The sequence below is a fragment of the Aythya marila genome (assembly GCF_965140915.1).
Source record: "Aythya marila genome assembly, chromosome: 3".
NCBI classification, from domain to species: domain Eukaryota; kingdom Metazoa; phylum Chordata; class Aves; order Anseriformes; family Anatidae; genus Aythya; species Aythya marila.
Window position 1 is genome coordinate 5,697,417 of NC_139044.1, and position 18,911 is coordinate 5,716,327.

The 18,911-nt window shown below is 44.2% G+C and overlaps 2 long non-coding RNA genes across 2 annotated transcripts; both read left to right on the forward strand.

Annotated features, from left to right (window-relative positions):
* The first annotated feature begins 1,316 nt into the window (after nucleotides 1-1,316).
* Nucleotides 1,317-8,896, forward strand: LOC309876328. Its single transcript, XR_014317157.1, has 3 exons — nucleotides 1,317-1,411; nucleotides 3,516-3,641; nucleotides 8,618-8,896. It is a non-coding gene; the product is annotated as an uncharacterized lncRNA (long non-coding RNA).
* A 1,583-nt stretch (nucleotides 8,897-10,479) lies between these two features.
* On the forward strand, nucleotides 10,480-16,545 carry LOC309877151. The gene is made up of 3 exons (XR_014317319.1): nucleotides 10,480-10,790; nucleotides 11,378-11,485; nucleotides 16,381-16,545. It is a non-coding gene; the product is annotated as an uncharacterized lncRNA (long non-coding RNA).
* Nucleotides 16,546-18,911: the final 2,366 nt, after the last annotated feature.

Consider the following 18,911-nt stretch of genomic DNA (forward strand, 5'->3'; position numbering starts at 1 on the left):
GAGGGGGCACGGAGGGGAAGCGCATCCCCTGGTAGGCACCGCCAGCGATTGCCTGCCCCTTCTGAACCCCAGCTCCCACTGACTTTGTCCACTCGTTGGGTCTGGCTTTGGGGTCTAACCCGTTTGCAGAAGGGGAGCAAAGCCCCAGACACCAAGGGGAGAGGGGGCAGGGAAGCTGCTGGCAGCCCCGCTAACAGGAGCACGGTTTGCAACCCCATTCACACGCATTGTCTGGCATTGTTGTACCAGACACGCTCCATTCACGGCCCCTCTCTTGTCCCCTTTCAGCCAGTGCCCACTGGTCCTGCTCTGTTTGTCGGCAAGAATGGGCTGCCGGGAGGAGGAATGTTTCCCAGACAGAGGGTGAGGAGGTCAGTCTGGACCGCTGGACATGTGCGGCGCGAGGCGCGGCCGTGGCATGTGAAAGCAGGGCGCTCCTTTGAGGGGCTGTGCTGCAGAGCGCAATTCAGATCATGAGATTAGCTGTCAGGTCATCTGCTGTGAAATCCATTATGAAAAACACCCGGAAACTGACGCTTGACTTGAAATCCTTAGTTTGCTAAATTGCAGAAATTATCTCTGGAAGGTTTTGTCAGATACATGTATGTATTATATATTTATACACACACACACACACATACAAAATAATGTTTGCGGTAATGCCTCATGCAAAATGCTAGCTGAATAAATCTGTCACTGAAACTTCAATTCCAGATTACTACACTCCAAGATCTGCTATTATAAGTGAAAACACATCTTTAGAAAGTTCACAACAATCTGAAGTAGATGAGCTATTGAAATGCAATAGAAAATCTACCCCTTACGGATTAGTCAAACAATGAATGTAGTCCTGCACGTAAACATTGTCTAACTGTATTGGCAGGGTAAATGGTGCCTGATTTACTGCTGCAGGAATAGGCGGCATTTCCTCAGACTATGAATACAAATATAAATTATCTTGAGGAAAAATGCATTTCTAATCTGGAAGCGTGGTCAAGCAATTCAAATACTGGTAACAAATCAGTCAATTACCTAATTATTAAACATTTCCAATATTATTATTGGTCTCTGGTAGCAGCAGCATACAATTTGCCAGGAAAGAAATCCTTACTAGATCCTGAAGTACTTTTAGAAGTAGTTTTAATCCATGGACATCCTGAAAAGCCACAACCCTGAGCCAGGGAGATCAAAGAGGAATGAAGAGTCTGGTTTTTTGGATTTCAGAGATGTCTCTTCTTGTTTGTTGTTGTTACCTCTCTTTGTGTTTTCAAACTGCATGCTGCCTTGCGTGCATTATGGATTTATGCAGTAATAACCACGTTTACCTTTGCAGCCATTTGAATGTAGCAGCAAAGCACGAACTCCTGACGGAGCGAAAGATAAAAGAAAAAAAAGAAAGAAGCAGAGCAAGGTAGGTATTACTTTGTCTGTTGAGGAAGAGCAGTTTCTGTTTATACAAATTATTTCCTTGTCTTCCACTCAGACTTCTCAAAGAGCATTCTCAGTCCAGTACGTTTTGATGGAAATAGCTGAGGTATAAAGACACGGAGAAAAGAAGAACTTAAATTTGTGGTAGACAGAAAGTTTGGATCATTTGAGGGAAAGCCACTGAAATCCTTGCCAAATTGCTTTTAAAATTTATTGTGCTCCCGAAAGACCCTTGGTACCAAATGCAATATGCTTATGTGCCCGTGCCACGATGCTGCGTGCAAAGGGAGCTTTTGTTCACCTTTCTAAAAATGACTAACTTAGGTGAGGGGAGTGGTTTGGGCAGGTTTACTTAATTCTCTGAAGTTGTACACGTGCACATGAGCATGTGCACGCACACATACATATTGAGCAGATTTTTAGCGTCTCTTAGAGTATCTGCATCATCCCAAACCAGCTTCAGACCTGACCAAAATAAACTGGCAACAAAAAAGACCATCAAACCAATGCGGCCGTGACTGGCAGATGCAGCAGCAAACACTCGTGCAGGGCGGAATCGCTCTCGCCCGGCACAAGTGGATCATGCAAGTCATGGATGAGCATGTCACCATTGTACTTTTTATTTGCATAAAACAATTACCCCATGGACAGTAGCTTTGGAGTTGTCTAGACAACATGCTTTTGATGGTATCGCTGACCTCAGACACACTGGGCTAGCTCTAAATTAGCAATGAGCAGGGCTGGAGGGATGTATTATGGTAGTTATAAACCATAAGAAGGTATTTAAATAGATAGATAAGACACATGCAAATCTTTTCATTGCCATGGCAACCATCTTGATATAGGTTTTCCATATGTAGCAAGAAGGGCAGAGCAAAAGGCACTGGAAAAATAGCAAGAACGTGTAATGATAATGAACCCTGACAGTGTATTAGTCTAGATTTTGGTCACTTATTAACTCTTAATAGAATACAAACTTCTATAGTAATACAGTGTTCAGTGGGTCAGGGAGCAATTACTTATAAACCTTTGCTATAAGGATCCCTGCTATATGGCTATACCTAATGTACCAATTCTTCACAAATTGATCTGACTGATTAAAAAACACTTTGCTATTAGATGTAAATTGCTTAGCTGCTCAAAAGTGCTTTGCAGAGACAGGTTGCACAAAGCATGAAAATATGTCATTTATGGACATCTCTTTATTTCCCTCCTGGTTTTATTGGCTGGGTGAGGAACCTCGTAAATCTGAATTCTGCAGACAATTGTCAAGGGACGGGTGGGACCGCCAATTTCAAAAGGGAAACGTGCTCCAAGCCCCCCAACACGCGTGTCAGCCCTCCGCACGTTACCTGTGTGAGCAGAGCAGAAGTGGGTATTTGTCCTTTTTTATCCATCCCTCGCACAGTACAGATCTTCATTTCTTCTAAGTGCAAAACCAGTGGTTTGAAGGCCAGCTCACGGCTCTAATGATGCCTCCTGTGGCCAGCCAGGGTCCCCTCCAGCAGCGTGTTTCTCAGATAGATGTGCAGGATGAAAGCAGCCGCCAAAGCTTGGAGCTGGAGGCATCTTGTCCAACCTGTCTGCATCCTCTGCGCTAGTCCACACTCCGTCTGGAGATGTTGGGGCGCAGGTGGCCCAGGTGGGAAGGACACAGGCTCACTGCCCCACTTCAAACAGTTCTCTCCGCAGATCAGCTGCGTCGGTAGAGATTGGGGTCTTTGGAAACGAACTGTGGTTAACCTTGCAGGTTTTTCTTTTCCTTGATGGATCATGAGACTGAGCCCTCATTGCTGCCACTTGCTGTATGTCTAACGGATGGTTTTGTTTCGGTGTCTAAGGGTGTTCAGAGGCGGTTGGCCTGCACCGTGCTTTCACATTGCCCCATTTCCTTCCACCCTGGCAGGCAGCAGGGTGCCCCCTCCCCAGCCCAGCCCTGGGCTCCCAGGGCTCTGAATCTGCTGGAGCCTCCGTGTCCTCTCCTGCTGCCTCCCTCACTGACTTCTTCCCATCACATTCCACATAAAAGTCTTGTCCTCCTTGTCGGAGCCCTTCCTAAAATGCTGTCCTTTTATTTATGTTTTCAGACAACAGTTATGGCCAGCAGCATCAGGCTTCTACTGTACAGCTCCCCACAAGACCCATGCTAAGCCTCCTCCTTTGGACTCCTTTTGGGCAGTGACACCTCCAAGCCCTTGGAGATGGTGAGGCAGGTAAGGTGTTACAACAACTGCTTATTATTTTTTTTTAACTGTTGCTTTGTGTTCCCTCTCTCCGTCCAATGTGTGAGGTAGATGGGAAGCAATTTGGGCAGGCACCGTCCTCACCTGCAATGTGCAGCACCGAGCACAGCAGCTCCAGCCGAAACCCTACGAGTGGTACCGTGGTGCAGAGAATAATTAAAAATCTGCACTCGTTTCCCAGATGAGATACACTCCTGTAGTGTGTAAATCAGTCACAGTCCTGAAGGAATAATCCAGGCAGGATAATTGCGCAGGGGAAAGGCCCCAGGCGTGATAGGGGTTTGCATTAGCAATGCCTTTTCATCCATCTGTCTTCTGACCAGAGCTAGAGAGGGCCAGAATTTGACTTATAAGGATGTTTTGATCAACTGATTATTTTAGTGACAGAGCTCCTGAAGTATACATCCACACATACGCAAGATATCTTATTTGTGTACAGGAACAGCCAGGAGCCAGAGATTGAAAGGTTCCTTTCTTCAAAGATTAATCTGTTTAGGATCCACCAGTTCCCTTATAATCCTGGAGAATTTGGCCATCAGCTTGACTGGGGGAAATATCTCACCATGAGCGATTATCTGCTGAGCACAGTGGAAGCAGAAACAGGCCAGAGAAGAATCTGACTCGGAGCAGACGTAAAACGAAATCGTTTATTGGTATAATGTCATTAGTTACTGATTAGGCTAAAGATTTGAAGAGCACTGCCCGTGATCAGCATTTGGTTGTGCTGTTCAGGTGTGCTAGGAGCCCTGCACCACACCTCCAAGGCGTATCCCATTTTTTGGAGTCATATGGGGAAAGTTAAAGGTGCTGAAGATGACTGGTACCAAAAAGTATCCCTGGTATGAACGTGAAAACAATGCAAGAGCAAATACATTTTTCCTGCAGCCAAGTGCATTTTTTTAAGTCCCATGTAACATATGTGCTACTACCAACTACGCCGTTGAGAAGTGTATTCTGAAGTTTAGAAAAGGCATTTCGGTGCTGTGGAGGAGAAAGAGCCTATGGCAGAGTCCACCCGTGTATTTTCTTTTTAAGATCAACTAAACTTTATTGAACACTAAGCGCAGAACTGAACATGGTTGGTATTGGTACTCTGGGGCATCCTCTATACTGAAGTCTCAGTTTCTTATCCCATTCTGCCTGACAAATTTTGGGGTGTTATTTTGCCTTCTAGATAATCAGATATCTTTTGACATCTGGGAATTTAATTAACAGCTTTTGCATGTATTTAAAGCAAAGTAAAGGTTCCCTGAGCCTCTTGATGGTGAGGAGCAATCTTATTTATGAACACTGGCACCTGTCACGTTAATTTGTACAAAGTTTGTGATTTATCTTAAAAGAACACATTACACAGTGGATTTGGAGGAGTTAAAGGGAATCTGCAGGGTGACTTTAATCTTTATGTCTTTATATACTTGAGGGCATTTTACTGCACCTCTGCACTGCTTTCACTACACAATCATTTTCTGCTTTAGAAATGTAGCCATTTGGATCAATAGCTACAGTACAATATATTGTGCTTCTGATGGCAGCCTCACAGGACAGTTAAGAAGCACTGTAGTAATTTCGCAAAATGCTTGGCTACGCTCTGAAATATAGTTTTAAAAGTAAAGTTGGCAAAACATGCGCTGCGCAAAATGTACAAGAGCTCTAATGAAATTGTACTTACCCTACTTACTTTTATTAAAACTAAATTAGGAAAAATGGGATGTAAAGGGATGTTCCTTGCTTGAAACGTGGCTTTTTTAATAGGAAGCGTTAAGCACTAAGGACCAGGCTATCTGCCGCTCCGAATTTGTTGCAGCAGTAGTTTTAAAGTCCTGTGGAACAGTGCTGGCTTGTTTGGAGGGATTTCTGAAGGGGGAGGTTTCTAACTAACGTGATGAGTGTGCGTTTTCCAAGACTGCTTTAAAAGAAAGGAAACGAAAAAGGACGTTAGGAGACATTCGCTCAGTACAAGGAACAAAAAATAAAAGGGGATCTAAAAATATACATCCCTTAAAGTGTTAAAAAATGTATCCTTCACGTTGCGGATTTTACAGTAAATTCTTTATCTATAAACAAACCGGGTTATCACAGCTGTTTATTGTACTGCTAGCCCTGATCCTAACCTTTATGTCTTTATTGCTTACATACCATTCCCTTGTTTATACGTCTGTACCAGCCTGTGCCCTTGAACTTGGCCCCCGCGAGCCCTGACCCGGCGCGCTCGCTCGCTCAGGCGGGTCACGTCGGCACTCGGTGAGTGGGAGACGGGGCCGGCGGGCAATTAGCAGCCACCCCAGCCTCCTGGTGGCCACACTGCCCACAGGCCTCGGTGCTGCAGCCCCGGCACCCCGGCCAAGCCACGGGTTACGGCAGGGAAGCAGAAAGATAGAGCAAAAGGGGGCAGGGGGAAAGGACAGAGGGGATCCCCTTTGAAGGGCTCTTCCTGCCTGGGTGCCAGCTGCAGCGCCTGGCAGAACCGCCCCGGAGCAGCACTGGGGGTCGAGGAGCTGGGAGCTGTGCTCTTCAGCCTCTGTAGTTTTTTTTTTTTCCTCCTCTGGCTGATAAGCTGACAGCCAGGCGTGCCTTGTTCTGATAACTCAGCAAAGTTTGGTTTTCGTGCAGACAAACAGCCCGTGCCCTCCAGCATCCTTGCCAGCAAGGCTTGAAGGGCAGGACGGAGGGGTTAGCGAGGGGATGAGTGGGGTTGGGGCTGCAGCTGGGAAGATCTGCCTTCAGATCGGTGACAAACTTCCCCAGGAAGCCAAAAAGCGCGTTGCAGAAACCCCGATGTCCCGCATGGCGGATTTCAGGGCATAAAGGATTTTGGCTCAGCTCGATGGGCTGCGTCAGGGTGTTTGCCACCGAGAGCACAGCCAGGGTGCGTGGTGGCGTGAGCCCAGGAGGTGGGCTCCCCAAAACACGGGCAGCACCAACACGCTGGGGCAGGCTGGTGTCGGTGCGTACGGTGAGCCTTTCTCACAGCTCCTCACAGAGATCACACCCATCCTGGCTTCGGTTAGTAGAGCGGGATCGTCACTAAAAACAAACCTCCTGGTGAAAACATCTCCGGGTCTGAATCGAATCCTTCATTTGCTACTAAAAATAATGTCAATGAATGGAAGAATTCACCAATTCTCCCAGGGAAAAGAAAAGATGATCCCATTAACCTACATTACAGCCATCACCATTAAGAGATACCATTAACCTGCAGTTCCCACACTGTCTTGTCGGAGATACTACAGTCATCCCTATAATTTCGAAGACGCTACTGTCATCACTGTAATTGTGTGGCAACTCCTGGCGAAAGCTGACTTTTTAATAGGCAGTACTGCAGCCAAGTACTTGGTGGATTATAAGGCCCAATCCACATGTCCTTGCAGGAGTGTTTTGGCTGTTCATGCGAAGCCTAACCCAAACCGGGCTGCAGCAAACGCAGAGGCGGCTGTGCACATCTGTGGGCTTTGGATCAGGGCTCCAGAATAGGATCGGGTCCCCCACTGTATAAAATTATAGGATTTTACTGCCTTACAAGGTCACAAGCAGTCACAATAGATCAATACAGAGGCTGATACGAGTATCAAGAGCTTTAATGACATAATATCGTGTTGTAGAAGATGTTGTTTCACTTTCTGAAGTAACACATACGTTTTCGGTGGCTGTTCTTCACACATTTATTGATACTCAGCCGCTGAAACGCGAGTGCTAATGAATACCCATATTTGGTGGATAAGTTTAACCAAACACTACTAGTTGGAGAATCGGAATGTTACTGTTTAATATAAATTATATATATATTTACATATACGTGGGCAATAGTCTACTCTCTGAATAAATTCTGTTTACTTTACACATTTAGGCTTCTATTACTAGCGTTCTGGTGAGTTCAGTAATCAAATTTCCTTGTATCCAGAAGCGTGATTTTTCCTCAGCTTTTCACTTTATGCAGTCTTTGTATCTACCAGTCCAAGATGTTGTTTTGTTTGTTCTTGTGGTTTTGTTTTGTTTTGTTTTGTTTTGGATGGTTTGTTTGCTTGTTTTCCTCAGAGGAAGGAACTGCACAGAAGTCAGTGTAGTTTCGCAGCAGAGGAGCCGGAGTGGTCCTCAGTACCTCATAATTTGTCTTACTTCAGGTTCTTAATGTGGCCGTAAGCCAAAAATTCAATCTCTGTGCCTCAGTTTCACATCTGTAAGGTAGTGGTAATACATACATTACTCTCACGACTAGCTTGAGGATATATTCATTATTTGCCCACTGCCCTCAGGCTCTGGAGAAGAATGGTTCCAGGGGAGGCTTTCACTGGCAACGGGCTGTTGGGAATGCACGAATCTCACACAGTCTTAATGCTGGTACCCAGGGGAAGAAATCTCCCTTTTCCTTCCACAGCAGCTGGAAAGAGTTGAAAAGCTCTTGGTAACATCACCAAAGTAAAAGAATTTAGTGAGCTTCAGGTATGAAACTAGACCAGGCAATACAGAGTCCGAGGTTGTAGGGTCTTGTCCTCATTGGGGTGCTTAAAAAAAGGCAATAAATAACATTTTCTGACTAAATGTGCTTCCTACAGTGCAGCTCCATTTGCATAAGGGTTAACCAAGCCCTAAGAATGTGGTTGATATATTATCATAGTCCTGATGGAGCCATCAAGGAGTACCAGGCAAACAGCATGTATTTAAAAATGAGCGGTTCTCATACCCTTCCACAAGAGACTTTTATCTTTTTTTTTTTTTTTTTTTTTTTCTACCCTGGTCTTGTTTCTAAATTTACTACCTAGAAATATTCTTAAATCTAAAATTAAGAAATTCTTCACTTTAAAGGCTACAGTAAAACAGAAGTTTTGTTCATATGTAAAGCAAAAAATAATAATAATAAAAAAAAATAATCACCCAACAAATAATAAGATGTATATTTTTGTAACAAGGAGTCAGATTTCTAAAAATCCCATTGTATCTTGTAATTTCAGATGAAATGATCCAGTCCTGGGATAAGCAGCAGAGGATGCTGACATGTAGTGATGTGCGAACTCCCCTGTCTGAGCTGAGTATATTTCTACCTTTGCTCTAATTATGAATCACTCGATTCATGTCAGACCACTCACATTTAAGTCAAGCTTTCATGCCATTTAGACAGGTGTTCTGTAAACACGGGGAGAAACACAGGGTGGTATCTGGAATGAATGGGATGGCTGCCTGAGTGGCTGTCTGAGTCCATGTTCTGTACGAACAAATTAAAAGCAAGAGTCTTTCATGCTAAATTTGTATGGCCCTCTCCATAAATTGCTCAATTTATTTGAGTATTTTCTGGTGGTGAGATGTTTTGGGACATAAAAGTTGATAAAATGCATTAAATAAAACACTACGAGTCAAATTTAAGTATAAAATGCAATTTTTCCTGTGTTGGGTTTGATGTTCTTAATTTAATCCCTGGTGGACAGTAGTCTGCATTACAAAACCTTCACACATAATTTGGCACAGTTTGGATGATTTGCAATCTCTCCCTCGCGCTGTCTGCAGAGGATGCCCAGAGCAGATCCTGCATGGAGGCTCGGTGACCTCTCCTCTCTCAGGAGGGTGGTCTCCTCAGGTCACCGTTCAGGTCATTTCTGCAGCAAAGTAAGGAAGCTTTGACTGTTTCTTTGCTTGTGTGGGTAAACAGAGGACTTTAATTTCCAGCGCTACTGGTCCCTAACCTTCAGAAGCTAAGCAGTCACTGAGGGGGATGGGGAAGAGATGCCAAAGGAAAGTGCAGAGCAAAGAATGTAAAGAATTTTTCTTATCTGTGACAAGTTTCTAAGTGTGTTTGATTATGGTAATAAGGATACCTCATTAACAAAGGATTTTAAAGGCATGTACACCATTGATAATCAGCCCCGGCCAAAGTACAGCATACATTTTTAACTTTTTTTTTTTTTTTTCAGTGGGATATGTTTGAAATCTTGCAGCACCGTAGTGCGAATGTGGAATTTCACTTGATGCTCGAGGGTGGGGCCACGGCAGCTAAGGAAGGAGCTGTATCTACCGAAGATAAAGTCCCTATTGCCCGGCAAGAGATGATTGTAAAACATGCGCAATTCCCCATGCTTCAGACTCTCCCTAATTGCAAATCTGCTCATTGTTTTAACTTATCTCTGCCAGTGCTGTGCTGAATTAGTCTTTTGGAGTCCCTGAATGGGATCAAGGGAAGAGAAGAGGAAAGGAAGGATGGGAATGAGAGTGAATGAGAAACAGAAGAAAGCAAGATAGCCAGAGAAAAGGAAAGGGGGGCTGGGAGGTGTTAAGCATAATTGCCCTTTGGCTTCCTGTGAAATTGTAAAAGCTTTTGAACACCCTTGCTGAACCAGCAATGAGAAAGTATCCCCGCTGCCTGGGAGGCGTCTGGCCTGGTGCTGGAGGGGAAAGGAAAGCAATGGAATTTAGCAGGGATTTAATTCCCCTGGGCAGCATTTTCCCCTGGGCAGACCCCCACCGCTTCCCAGGGTGGGCCCTGTGAGTGCCCCTGCCCCCGGGCTCTGTGCCTGTCACCCCCGTTAGGTCTGTTGGGGTCCCCCAGCTCCCCGCCTGCGGGGTAGGAGACCACCACCTCTGCAGCCACCCCTTTGTTGGCTGCCTTGGCGCTGTAATGGGCAGCTGTTGTCACCAAAAAGGGGTGCATGGGAACTCACTCCAGCTGCACCTGATACCGGGAGTATTCCTAATTTTTGCATCCTGATCTCCCAGTGAATATATAATCTACAATAGCACTGTACCCCTGCCATTCTCCGGACTTCTTATTAAAAAATTTCACCATCAGACTCATTTGGACCACGGAGAAGCTACTTCTCGCCCCGTGTGGGTTCCTTCTTGCCCTGAAGCTGATCTGTTCAGGAGGAAAACAGCACCATCCATCTTCTGAAGAAAGCTGGACCAGGACTGTTGAGCACATAGCAATAGTATCAGCCCCAGGCTGCAGGGACACCCCAGGAGCAGAAGGGCATCTCCTGAACCGAAGTTGCGAGTTGCCACAGCTTCATCAAGGGCTACAGCTAAGGCTGGAAGAAACTAAGGACCTCCAGCAAACACTGCAAGGGAGTTACCACAGCCCTGTACACAGGCCCATGGCAATGCTGCTCTTAAGCGAGACTTCAGTGACAGCAAAATGTGAGCAAAATGAAAGCTGCCTACGCACAGGGCTCTTCAGGCATTTTCTAAGTGTAATAGTTGGGTGCTGGCTGCCCAACCCTAAATGTGGTAGATATAACTCCATACTTCTTCCTCTAATGCCTTTGGGTTGAAAAACACATCTTAATATCCACACACCTCTAATAAACTAAAGCTGTAACGAGGCCTTTTCTATTTGTATTGCTCTTTTGTTGTCTCCTATGCGCATTTACCATTGATTTTTGCCAAACTCCCCTATACTGTAACTATGCAGTTATAAACTGGTGTTATTGAGGGGAGCTGAGGTGGAGAGAGAGGATAGCCATAAAAATTACTGGTTGCAAACAAACACTGCAGCTCTATTTGGGCATTTATCAGCAACACCTGGAGATTATTGCATACAACCTTCCTAATCAGTAAATCAGCCAGCCACCAGTTGTTTCCTTAGCCACATCAGACAAAAATGTAACAGCTGTTTAATTTTTTTTTTTTTATGGTAGGAAATTCATATCCTGAATCATTGATACCTTTATTTTGTAACTTGCTGCCATTGATTTTTTTTTTCTCTTTTATTTTCTCTGATTCAGTGCTGCCTGCTGTGAAGGACGGGATGTCTGCATGCGCGAGGGCCTGACATCATCTATCAGGATGGTGCCTGCATGGCAGCCAAAGAAAACTCTCTGGAGCTTTCCGAAGTAAGTTGGGGCATCCCTTCAAGTACTAGGTGGAGTGGGGAGGCACTTGTTAATGCGAGCAGGAGCCAAAGGAAGCACGACACGGAGCTGAAGCTTTGCAAGCTCTAGAAACTCTAAGGCGAATGGCTTTGGTTGGCTTGAGACTGTGCAACAGCCAGCTACAACTGAATGCTTTATTGCCGTCTGGAAGTGTTTATTTTCTGAACATAAATTCAAGGGACAGATTCAAGGCATGTCTAGAAATAAAGCATATCATCATGTGAGCTAAGCTGACAAGGACAATTTACTGTACCCTGCATTCGTTCTGGGCCAATCGGAAGAGAAGAGGCTATTAACATCCTGAAATTCCCGCTGTTCGGCTCTCCCTGTCCCTTCACTGAACTCGGGAATGGCATGTATTAACCCCTTGAGGGCCTCCTGTGCACGGCGCACATCCAAAGAAGGGACACTTGTTTAGGCCTGGTAGACATATGCAGTATGTCCAGCTCTTATTGACAGCAACAGAGAGCTGCTTTAAAAGCCATGACACGGCCTGCACTGTCTGGAGGCCCAGCACAGGGTTAACATCTTTCCTAGAGGCAGTTTCAGTGCTGTAGATGAGCATTGACTTACCCTGTTTAAATACGAGAGTTCACTGGTCAGCTTGACCTTGAATTCTCTTGCAAAGGCAGGAACAAGTTGACATACTGTTCGTGTTTCCAGTGGCTGCAAAGTTCAGGGAATACAACTCAACCGCAGCTCACATGCCATGAGCATCACTTAGAGAAGAGAAAGTTAATTTCCTACTTTTTAAATTGTGCCAGCAAGAAAAGTAACAAAACCAGAAGAGAGTCTGAAAATAAAACACAAAGGGCACGACAGCAGGAATTGCAGAGGAAAGGTGCCATTCATAGTCAGGAACGTGTTATAATAAAATCCACAAGCAAAAGTCCACAGAGGACTGTTTGCATAGCAGCATTACAATATCTACATGTGTAAATAGAGGGAACAGCCTTTAAATCCATCCACATTGCAGCAGTGACTGTTGGTTCTTTTACCTGCAGCCACGCTGCTTGAAGTATTCCTCCTGACTTCGTGGATGTCCTTGTATAGGACATCACGATCAGCCCTATTTGAACATTGCAGCTGAGGGGAAAATAATAATTTGAGTTTGAATATGAGTTTTCTGTGTACTGCACTGCAAAAGGGCACTATTGTTAAGTTAACTGGTCTCCAGCTCCTTCTTTTCATCCTGCCCTCTCTCTGCAGGGTAGGCAGCCTCATTCAGCACAGCAATTCTTTCCTGCCTCTTGCTTCCAGTGGAAAGAGCACCTATGCGCCTCCAGCCCCTGTGTAAGAAAACATAAGCTGGAGCCTTACAGAGTGCGTGGGGAAAGGAAAACCCGGGAAGAAAACTGTATCAGCTCTTCCTGGTTTTCTTTTAAATCAAGGCTGGCTCACATGTAGCCCCGTGAGGCTGAAGGCATAGCACACCGAGGCACCCCTGCAGCCACAGAGCTATACAGAGAGGCAGGAGCACAAGCAGGACTAGACACTGGCTCCTGGGTCATGGTCAGCTCCTCAGACAGCCTCACTATTTGTTTATTATTCTGCCTGAGAAGACATGGAGTAAATCCACACATATTAAAACCCACACCCATTCTGCCCCCCTCTGCTCTGTTTTGTCCCATTTTTCATTGGGCTTTAGTCATTCCTCTGTATTTTGGCACAGAGTTGTGCAGCAGGGTCTCTCTACTATATTGGTATAATGTTCACAGCTGTAATCAAAACATTTGTTCTCCTATCTTCTCCCAAATCACTTGGGATCTCCTTCTCCCACTGAGGAGCCAGTCTCATTCATTCCTTGGCTTTTACACATAGCTCGAGTATTGCAGCCTGCAGTGCTAGACCAGAATAATATAAGAAACACAAAGACTCATTATCTGAAATGGCATATTTTATGCTCTTGTGTAAGTTTTCCTAAGGGACTTCTGAATGTCCTAGTGGGTGATGGTAAAGACACCAAGGACTCAGGGTCATGGGTTTCATCTTTATTACAAGCCCTAAAACACTCAGCACAAAGACAAAGCTGAGTGAATTAACGTTTTCTGAAAACTAAGATACTATATTGTCCCACCAAAGTCCTTTCAAAAATCTCTTTAAGAGCAGAGTGGCTTGGGGGCTGAAAGGATCCGAGTACTGAAATTCATCTTAATCTTCTATTACTATAGAAATGTTTCTGTACTTTAAAAATACACTTGCTATTTCTTACTTTTAGACTACCCTAATCTCAAATTAGCCTTCTGAGCAAAGGTCAGGAGTGCAGGTCTTATTGGTTCAATTAAAGGAAATAACACAAAATCACACAGGCTATTGCTGAAGTCTTTGTCAACAACTTCCTGAATATTGAGAGGCTGCTCAGACATGAGCTGTCTATACAACCAGATAATGCTGTTATTAGAAACACATTAGTGTGAGATTTTTTTTTTTTTAATATACATGGCTAATAGATACATTCATCTCATAGCTTTCACAGTCAAAGTCTTGGACTAGTGCTTCTGATTAATTATTAATGTTTGTCTTCTCGTTCCTTTTTTCAGTGTGTTTACAACTTAGCCTTCTCTCTCTCCCTCTCTCTCTCACTCTTTTTCCCAAAATGCCTGCATATAACAAAGCTCAGATAACTACACTAGTAGCTGCTGTACTATTGCTTGTGAATGTCCTTAATAATGATGAAATGTTAAGTGTAATGCACCAATAAATATTTTGGAGTTAAGGAACTGCAGGTATCTGGGGAAGTCACTTTGTGTTAACATTTGATATACTGATGTTATATTGATGAAAACTAGGGCTAATGCATTTGTGTAAAGATCCCCCTTTTAAAGTGATTTTCCTTTCTTTCTTTCTTTTTTTTTTGTTTGTGTCCTTGTGCCTGAACATTTGACCCTGGGGGAGTAGGATGGAAAGATTGTTTAAACAGCAGAGAATTGTTTATTTCAATTTTCTCCCTCTTTTTTTTTTTTTCTCCTTTTTCTTTTTTTTTCTTCTTTTTTTTTTTTTTCCTTTCTTTTCTCCAGTTCACTTTTACAGGTAAATCACTTGCAATACAGGAGAATCTCAGAAAGTTCAGAGGTTTTGGGGCAGGAAACGCCTCCCCTCCCCCAGAAGTTTGCATTCAACCCTAAATTTATCTGAATGCTGTCATTTCCCTGCTTTTCCTTTTCTACCTCCTTCACTACATTCCTCTTTCTCCCTCCCCATTCCCAGCCACCCAGATCTTATCCTTTCCTTGACCTGCAGCTCCCCCTCCCTAGCCTTCCACCGCTCTAAAATGTCCAGAGGCTACAGCTACCACCTACAGAGGTGGTAGTTTTTCCTGGTTTTATTTTTTAGTTTTTATTCCTGTACTATTCTGTAGCAAGAAGCGTTCTACAATCCTTTACCCTCAGAGGCTGTCTCCATCAACAGAAGCTAACAGCAGGTCCAGTGGCCCGTGAGACAGACAGGCAGCAGTGGTGCCCAGCAGAGATGGCCAGGCTCGCTCACAGCTTGCTTGGTGCAAGCACTGCCAGAGATGCAGCAAAGGGCTTGCTTAGGCTGTCACTATTTGTTTTAGGTAAAAAGAATTCCTGAATAGGTGCAGAAGTAAAGCCAAATTTCCAGCCTGCTGCCATTTTCTCTGAAACGTTCTGTGTATTTGCATCACTTACCACTGATCTTGAATGGTCTCTCCTGGTAGGGAATATTTGGAGTTCAGCAAGATTCCTCTTCCCTCTCCCCCCCCCCCCCCCCTTTTTTTTTTTTAATATTGTAGTCTTGCACTGTGACTATTCTAGTTTTTCCCAGAAGTGGCAGGCAGCCAAAGACTGGAGTCATTATTTGCAAACTCTAAAAATAGAGTCAAGATTTATAGGAAGAAAACAGATATGTCTTGTTATAAATCCATGAATAAGGATTGGCACGAGCATAACGGTTTATTCTTTTTTGATATTGCTTATTGTAAATTGCGCTCTATCTTTCTGGAAGATACACTAGATAGTTACAGTACAAAAACATTTCCTTTAGTTGAAAGTGCTGGAGAGCTGCAGTTTATTTATTGTGAAGACTTGATTATTCAAAGGAAGTGATAAGAGATGAGGTAGCCCCGGGGAATTTTGTACATTGTTGGGGTGGATGGTTTGTTATAAAGAAAAAAAAAAAAAAAAAAAAAAGTATTAGTGATCTTCTGCAGGTCACTGCTGATAAAAATTACATTCAGCAACTCTTTGCCCAGCATAAAGGTGCCTCACAAGTTGCACTTCTGGCTAATATTGCTTGTTATTATAAACCGTGAACATCACCTTCCTGATCTCACTAATGTTAATAACACCATGCACGCTATCTCCTGCCTCATAGGTTCTGTTGGGGTCAGCAATGGGAAGGAAAAAAAAAAAAAAAAGGAAAAAGCACTGAGAGAGAGAGCGAGAGAGGGAGAGACTTTCACAAAGAGTTAAAAAGGCCTGATGAAATCCTTACAATGTACACCATATGGCTTGACATTTACCAGATTAGTTAAACATTTCTACTGGGGATAAATATTCCTGCACATCGATGTAAAGAAATTGCATGAGACAAGGGCACATACAGCATATTTATGCCATGGAGTAATCTTTTTTTTTCCCCCTTTGCTAGCAGCATTCAAGGTACTGAACTCGCAGGGGCCAAGTATACTAAACCCAAATTAAGCCCCACTCCTGTGCACTCCTGAGCTGCTTGTTCATGTGGCTGCAAACACAAGCCCCTCCCAACCTCACCCCCAACACATGTAAAACTCTCACCCAAAAAACTTCCGAATGAGCAATCTTGCTGTAAAAACAAACAAGCAAACAACTCTGTAGAGAGGCTAAAACGTTAAAGTTTGTCAAAATCTATTTCAGGACTCGGGTTGCCTGTGGAGAGATGACTGTGATGGCTGCCAAACTGATTCGAGGCTTGTTGATGCAGAGGAGGTGACTGCTGGTGCCCGTGTCTGGTGTAGACTACTCCGCTCCTTGGTGAACAGCCCTAAAGCCATAGATTTCATTTGATCTTTGCAAAGGCTAACATCTGTCTGCTGTCATTTTAGTAAGATTGATGACAGGCTGGGATAGGGGAGGAGGAGGGGGAGAACAGTGGGAGGAAGGCAGGTCCCCGCAGCCCTGATGGCTGTGGCCAAGCCTTCCCGGAGTCACTGGCCCAGACCCTCCGGTCAGCTGCAGCAGTGGCAGGGAACCGCTCCTGCGCTGCTCCAGCAGTAATTGCACTGGGTTGGTACAGCAGATTGTGGGAACTCGGAGACATAAAGGCAGCGTTTTGCACCTTATATATCTTAATAGATTATTCACGTTGCAAGCAACACAGAGCGAAATGTTATGACAACCATAAGAATGTAGTTTACTGTGGCTTAATGTGCCTGGGCAGTGCAGGGTAAAGCCATCAAAAAGATATATTTAATTTTTTTTTAAGTTTCCGAGAGAAACTAACTGATGTGGACATGCAGCTATTTCTGTATAGAACCCTGACTTTTGGCAAACTCTTTCCAGGCTCTAATAGAAAATGCTTACTCTTTTTATTAGTAGCAGTACCGCAGTGCCAAATGAAAAATCATATGCTTCCCCACTTGGAAGCTTTCTTGCAAGCTGATGTGTGAGCTGATGTAACAGGAATCTTCTACAAAGCACCTATGTCCCAAACAGGGCAGCCAGTTGCTGGCTGTTGCATGCAATACTCCTCAGGAAAAAAAAAAAAAAAAAAAAAAAAGCTTTCGTACTTGGGCAGGATGGAGTCCTTGTATCTTTTTCCATGAATGAATGAGTGAATGAATGACTATCAATGCCGAAATTTGATCTTGCTGCAATCCCAGACGTTCGGGTTTCACCGGGTGTGTATACGTATACCAGAAGGATCTTAGTGTTTTGGGAAAGAACTGCAGTGTGCTGTGGAGGAAATACACGGGGATAGGGTTAACTGCTGTTGTGGATTGGGAAGCAAGAAATGTAGCTGTGAATCTTACGACATTAGACTGCAAACCATAGAGGCAAGGGCTAGAAGCAACCTTCATTTTAGAGCACAGAGGTTCCTCTGTGGGAGCCGGAGGGGAGATGGGTGCATAAGCTGGTAAGTTTAACAACCTGGAATTCAAAATATTCCTGACCTAAAACTCCAGGCTGAAACATGTATGGGCTTGGGGGAAAGCTCAGCTCCAGCCTTGGCTCAGGCCCCTCCTGTTGAGATTTACAGTGCTGAGACTGATGCCATGCTGATTTTAACCACTCGGCGTCCGATCATGATGGCTGACAAAATGACATGACATTAGTATGGGATTTCAGCTGCAGGCAGGGAAAATGTAGTTTAGAGTATGAAAACCAGCTGTGCTCTTATTCGTTCGGGCTGCAGGTCAGGGAAGAACAGAGACTCCCACCCAAACCAGAGGGCTAGCTTGGGCTACGCATGAACTGTGTGCTTGGGTGAGCACAGGTGGCTGGATTGATAAAGAGTGACCCAGAGAGATAAATACACATACAGAGGGAAATAAGAAGAGATAATGTATTGGCGTAAATTGCAGTATATTTCCTCCTAGTGATGAAAGACTAAGAGTGAGTTATAGATCTTTCCTCATGATAAGAACAGATATTTCTTTCCAAATCATTTATATCTATAAGATACTGACTGAGATATTATTTAGGCCTGTGTGTATTTTCAGCGATAGATAATGGTGGAAGGTGCTACAGTGCTGGTGCAGAGACACTGAAGGGACCAGAGTCAGCAGTGGCCAAGTCCCTCCAGATACCATTTCTGCCAAGCATCGTAGTGCTGAACAAGACTTAAACATGCTCCAAACAAGACCAATGCACTCTTTTAGAGAGGCTGGAAGAAGTGTGCTCGCCTTCCCACCCAGCTCGCCAGGTGGGGGCCTTCACTGCTTACCTGGTGGCAGAGAGGCTTGTGCAGGGAGCTTCCATTAATTCATCTCTTGACGTCTCCATCGCAGGCGTTTAGCAGCTGGAAGTGTGGTAAAACATACTGCTGGAGGTTTCATCCATAGCTCTTGCGGATGAGGAATTAATTTTTATTGTAAAGAGTTCAGAAGAAAGAGGGCATATTTATTCTAGCGTCGCAGGTAAACATGATATGGCTATTTATACATAACCAGAGTTTAAATCTTCATTTGTTCAGGTCCTTAATGTATGAGAAGCAATTGCTCTAAGTGTTACAAGATCTGTTTACTGCTCTGGGATATTATTAACTTTAAAAAAAAGGATGCCTGTATGGAGAAAACAACCTTACCTGACAACTTTGATGTAAGAAGAGCCTTCTCCCTTTGACTGCTCCAGCGACGCTGCAGCGTTATGTGGGTGCGTTCAACCCTTTCATCCCTTCAGTCAGTGCTATATAACATTTACATGTCTCAGAAATATGACATATGTAC